The sequence below is a fragment of the Anomalospiza imberbis genome, chromosome 8 (assembly GCF_031753505.1).
Source record: "Anomalospiza imberbis isolate Cuckoo-Finch-1a 21T00152 chromosome 8, ASM3175350v1, whole genome shotgun sequence".
Lineage (NCBI taxonomy): Eukaryota > Metazoa > Chordata > Aves > Passeriformes > Viduidae > Anomalospiza > Anomalospiza imberbis.
In genome coordinates, this window is record NC_089688.1 from 33,797,345 (window position 1) to 33,803,649 (window position 6,305).

Genomic DNA, 6,305 nt, shown 5'->3' on the forward strand with positions numbered 1-6,305 from the left:
AGGGCTGAGGAAAAGGGCAGGGAACTGAATCATGCAGGTATGAATCCTATGCTGGATGCATTCACACTCAAAACTCATTGCAGCAAGGCACAGGGATTCCAACTGCACGAATGTGTGTCTGTGTTCCAAAGCAGCAAACCAGGGAAGCCTCTCATCAGTGACACAGATTAGAGACTGAAAAAAATCCCTGCTGCACCCAGGCCTGCATGCACAAGATTAATGCAGAGGAAAAGCTCCCTGTCCAACCCCACCACCCACACATCTGCTGACCACCCTCCCCTGCTCGGGCTCCGTGGCTCCACACGTGGTGAGAGGATGGAGATGATTAATCAGGGACTGCAGGAGATGCTCAGTGTCTGTGGCCCTGCAGAGCCTGGGGTTGCTGCTGTCTGCAGTGAGGATTTGGGGGAAGGCTCTCAGTTGCCGAACAGGGATAGAAGATAAAGGACTCCACCAAACTGGAAAAAAAAAAAAAAGAGGGTGTTTCTGTGAAACTCGTAGGATGTAAAAAATCAGTGGCTTTGCAGAGCTCTGCTCCCAGTATTATTCTTTGTGATTAGGCTAATGAGCCCTGACTCTTACAGGTACAGTGTGCTGTGATACCCACAGGGGTTGGGATCTTCATCACACAATTAGGTCTCTCCCTCTGTGCAGGCATTTTAAAATAAATAATCAGTAGTCTTAATATGGTTTTGAAGCTGGTCAGTGCAGTCATTACCCTGCACAGCTCCCACATTCAGCTAAAATTCACTTACTTAGATTGTTTGTTAAGTCTTGCCTGCTAATGAATGTAAATGTTTTATGAAAGTAAATATTTATATCTCTTGAATACTTTTAGATTTTGTTATTTTGTTTTTTTTTTTTTCAAGTGGAAAAGGGATAGCCATGCCTTGATGAATGATGACCTTTATTTGGGTTCTTGTGCCGTGTTCTTCCACGGGATATTGGTTCACATCTGGCTGGGTTTGGTACTTGCCATGGTGAGGAAAACTTGGCGCCCAGTGGTGTCTCCCTCAGCAGGGCTGCTGCCCCTTTCCCCACAGATATGTGCCAAAAAAAAAAAAAAAAAAAAAAAAAAAAAAAAAAAAAGAGGAGCACAGCCGTATCTTACGTGACAGAAAGAAAATGCAGATCCTCCAGATTTATTTCTGGGGGTTTTTGGAGATTTCCTGAAGATTTCCATGTGGTTTAGCAGCAGTTTTAGTGTGGCCTCGTGCTGTGCTGGGCCCCGCTGGCCTGGCCTGCATGTCCCAGTGATGTACAGGGGAGGGTGGTGTCCCCATAACCCACCCTGCCAAGCTCAGGAGGCACCTGGCCAGGTCTCAGCCCTGCAATATTTCTCATGATTTCTTACTCCCTGTTAGACTCATAGGAAGCCTTTCAAACCTCATCTGTCAGAAGCATCACCGCTGCTCAGATAAGTGTTTTAATTTTATTTAAGCACTTCTAGCTGCACATCTCGGGTGATTGAGCGTGGCCTCTTTGTGGCAGAGTGCTTGGGAGAGGGGACAAAAATCAAACTAAATGATGGTGTTGGCCAAGCCCGCAGCCTGTCATGAAACCAGCTCCTGGCTCCCAAAACTGATTTGCCAAGGATAAATTCCCTTCCAGTTGAAAAGCCAGGCTGAACAGATGTCTTGCCTGGTGCCCTGTAAATAAACATCCCGGAGCTCTGGAGCTCACAACGAGCTGCAGGCTCCAAAAGCTGTTTCTGGATGCGACAAGTGCAGGGTGCTCCCTTCCCGAGTTGTAGCTGGCATCACACAATTGGATCTGGGATATGGGAAACTTGGGCCCACTCTGGATAAGAGGGGTCGTTGTTTCCTTGTTAGACATGATGTGCAGCATTCAAACCCGGGAACTTTGGGCATTTCCCATCGGTGGCTCAGTGAAGCACTTTGGCTCCTGGTTAGCCAGAAGAGAGGATTAATTTAGGAACCTATCATACACCACTAATTAAAAACAGAGGCTGAGGGCAGCTGGGACACCTGTGGCTCATCCCTGGCAGTGCCCAAGGCCAGGTTGGACAGGGCTTGGAGCAGCCTGGGTTAGAGGAAGGTGTCCCTGCCATGGCAGGGGTGGCGCTGGATGGGCTTTGAGGTCCCTTCCAAACCAAACCATTCCACAGCTCCTTAAATCTCTGATTTCTGTTACAGCTCCTCTCCTGGAGAGGACCTTTGTTGGCTCTCTGGGGAGTCTGACTGGGTGAGGGGTGAAAAAAAAGGAATGCTGAGGAGAAGGGACATTTGATGCCATCGGAGCAGTGATTTGCTGTGGTGCTGTGCAGTGTGGATGGGTTTGTGCAGGAAGTGAACGAGGTGCAGCCATCCCCACGGAGCAGCAGCTGCTGGGAGCCCCCAGGAGCTCCTGCTGCTTTTCCTCTGTCTTTTCCTCTTGGCTCCCCTGCTCCAGTGTTATTTTCCCTTGTTTCCAACACCTTCCCACTTGGCATGTGAGGGCTCTGTAGGGAATAACGTGGTTGCAGTTGGGAGATGCTGAGTGCACATTTCACAGCCTTTTGCCAAAACAACCCAAATATCCTGCCAGCCTTGGATGAGCGGTGCTTGCCTGAAGCTCAGTCTGCTCAAAGCAGAGTTTTTATGGTGATTTGAGAAGCAGAGCACAGCAGCAGAGGTGGTGGCTGCTCTTCTTGCTGTGGACAGCATCCTTTCCCCGCTCCTGGGGCTCAGGGCAGCAGGACAGAGGAGGGGAACAGACTCCAGGATTTTCTTCTGCCTGTATCTTACACTTAAAAAAAAAGGTGCTTAAAAGCACTTGGCAGTTGTGGTGCCAACAAACCTTGCCAAACTGATGTGCAATTTGGGTGACGCTGCAGATCCAGGGTTCTCAGATCCTTCTTTCCCCCTTCCCCGTGTGTTACAAATTGCTCTAATGTCACATAAGGGATTGGGAAAGAAACTTGGGCTCCATTCATACCGGCATTGTTGCTAGGAAACCTCTCCCTTTGACAATGGAGGGTGAGCATGTCTGTGTTTGCCTTTGGCTCTCCGAAGGACAAAAATCACCATGTGGCACTGGCGGGGGGAGGAGGACGGGGAAAAAAAAAACAAAAAAAAACCAAAAAAAAAAAACAACGAAAAAAACCAAACCAACAGCACAAAAACCCCTGAAAATTACTTTAAAATTTTACACTGTGCCAAATGATGCTCTGGATTGCAGATGCCAGTGCTTCTGGTTTTGTAGGGACACAGATGAGGCACTGCTCGACCCTTCCATGCTTCGTGTGCTGGAAAGTCAGGCTGGATTCTTGGAGTGCCTTCTGCTACCTGAGCTGGCTGGGGCTGCTGTGCCATATGGGAGAGGGAGGCGAGTGCTTGCCCGTGGTTACCACGCCGGGGGGAGCCAGCCCCTGGCATCCATGGGGAGCACACATTCCCTGGCTCTCGGGAAAGCCGCTTGATTTACAGAGTTCTGTTCGGTGGGAAAGAGAGGCTTGGTGATTCTCTGTCCCTCTCTTTTTCCTCTGAATTTCAGATATTAATGTGAAAAATAGCCTAAATACCTATTGTGTGTATATATTTTACATCGTGCATGCTTTTAATAGGCTTGAAAAGAGAAGAAAATATTTGGAAACTCTCTTGCTTTCTTCCAAAGAGCTGAGAGGACTGAAGTCTTAATTATCTAAAATCTGCCTTCATTTTTTTTTTTTTACATTTTTTCCCTTTTTTTTTTTTTTTTTTTCTGTCCTGGCTGAAAATCCTGCAGAGTGGATTTTTTTTTCCCTGCAGTATTTGCTGCCAAACACTTTGGATGAAGTGTTGCACATCAGTGTTGACCCCTGGTCAAGGCAGAAGGGGAAAATCTGGTCTTGTGGCCAGGAGATTACAATTATAATGTTTAATGTTGCAATTTTGGCTGCAGAAGAGACAAATCTGTGCCTCAAGATGGAATACTGGGTGCAGAAAACACGGACTATGCTCATGCAGTCTCCAGTGCACCCTGGTAGCAAAATGCTGATAAATTGATCATTATCTTAAGGAAGTGGGGAGTGAATTAAGTGAAAACAAGTGCAAGAACTTTACCAGTTTTAGCAAAAATCCTAATTCTTGATTAGCAGTAGACAGTAGTGAAACCTCCCATTGAACCAAACGTTCTGTGGGTTTTTTTGAGGGGGCAAAAAGCTGATAAATTGATCATTATCTTAAGGAAGTGAAGAGTGAAGTAAGTGAAAACAAGCACAAGAAATTTAGCAGTTTTAGCAAAAATCCTAATTCTTGATTAGCAGTAGACAGTAGGGAAACCTCCCATTGAACCAAACGTTCTGTGGGTTTTTTTGAGGGGTTGCATTGCCATTTTGCCCTCTGTGCCTTTTGCAGCGAGGGATAAAAGGCAGGAGCTGCTCCCTGCTCTGTCCATTGTCTGGGGGGTGATGAAGGGACCGGGGGTCCTGCTGCTGCTTGTGCCGTGTGCCAGGAGCTCTCCCAGGACAAAGACACGGTAATGGAACATGCCAGCACATCCCAGCCTGGAAGGCAGCTCAGCAGCAGGACAGCACCTCCCGAGCTGTGCTGGACCCTCTGCTCCGGGCACAAACCCTTTGTGCCTGGCCCCGCTCCCGTTCCCTCCCCTGTAGGCACATCTTTACCCATCGCACCTCCCCTCGTCCTATGAACTCCCCTCTTGGCTTTTCACACCCCTAATATCGTGGTTATTTATCCCGTGTTAAATTATTTTTGTTAAAGCAGCAGCTGGGTCCCTCTGTACAAGGTCTTGCGTATCTGTGTGAACAATCAGAGCTAAAAGTAGGATTCTTATTTCTGTTCTGGGGAGAAATTAAGGCTCAGACGCGTGAATTGAGCTGCCCAGCATCACTTTTGCAGTCCAGAGGGATTGGATTTGCAGTGTCTCAGTGTTTAGAGCAGTGGACCCACACACTTTTCTGAGTTTGCTGCAAAGGCTTCAGTGTGTGGAGTTCCCAGGACCTCCTAACTGCTCCTAGAGGATTTGTATTGTTGTTGTTATTATCATTACAATTATTTAACAATGTAGGTTTCTTTTTCCTGCCCTGTGCTTCTAAAAGTCCAATACAGAGGACTAATTTTCTTTAAAACTTTTGTCTCTCCTGGTTCACAATTAAGGATTTCCCACCCTTCCCTGCCCTCCCTTGCTCAGGGTGATTTTGAGGGGCCTCTGAACAGAGGATTTCCTAAATTTATCATAATTACCTCCACTTTGGTGCTAAATACCTCTTTTGCTGTTGTGGTCTGTGAATTCACAGGTTATCCCCATGCCCTTCTGCCTGCTTTCTGCCCAGTGAGCAGCTACAGGTGTGCACCACAAAACCAGATGGAAATGGGATTTTTGTGGAGAGCTGTGACAGTTCAATGTCCACAAAATATTTGTCTTGGATAAACTGGTTAATTTGCTGATTTTTCAGGCAATTATTAGAGTTTTAAGAGGTGTTTTATCAGCCTTCATATCACTTATGAAGATGAGGAAAGACTTGTGACAATACTGGGGAGGGGTAACGTTTGGTTGCTGACATCAGGGGTTTCTACACATAAAAAATGTATAAAATCTTATTGTCTCTAAAACTGACACTCTGTACATTAGATAGGGAAGATTATGGTGATGCATTTTGAGGAGCAGGATCCTGACCTACATTTCCCCACTGGAACTTGCCCACGGGTATTCCCACTTCTTACCCTTCCTTTAGGTTCAATATATTCCTTTTCTTGGAGCCTGCTTTCAAGGCTTATGTAGACATGAGTTTTATTTAATTAATATTTTAAGCCTGTGCCTTGATGAGGAAAGGCTCCTTTCCAAAAGCTGCAAATGGGATACTTTTATTTGAAATTGCATCAGAACAAAGGGCTCAGCACAGATTTATCTCTTGTGTTTCCAAAGCTTTCTCTAGCTCTCCATCAACTTTGGAATAAAGGGTCTATCCATTAAATTTCATTCATCAAACTCGCCTGCCGATGGCAGCAGCTCCGTTGCCCTGCCTGCCCTTTCAGAGCATTTCCTCCTGAAACCAGTGAGATATTTACTTACATTTTAGCAGCTCTTTGAAAATGGCCATTATCAGGATATATCATTATGGGTGAAGTATCCCGAGTTTAATCTGCCCGTTGAAATTTACTTCATGTAACAACACAGTGTGTGCCCTGTAAATAACACACTGCATCTCAGGAAATGAAAGATGTTTTGAATAAATAAATAATGGCTTGCTGACTACTGAGGCTCCTGGCTTTGGTAATGTACTGTGGAAGAGAAAGTAAATAGAAATCTCCTTCTGGGCATTTCCAAACATCAAAATGCCCTCTGTGTTTTGTTGTGGTTAA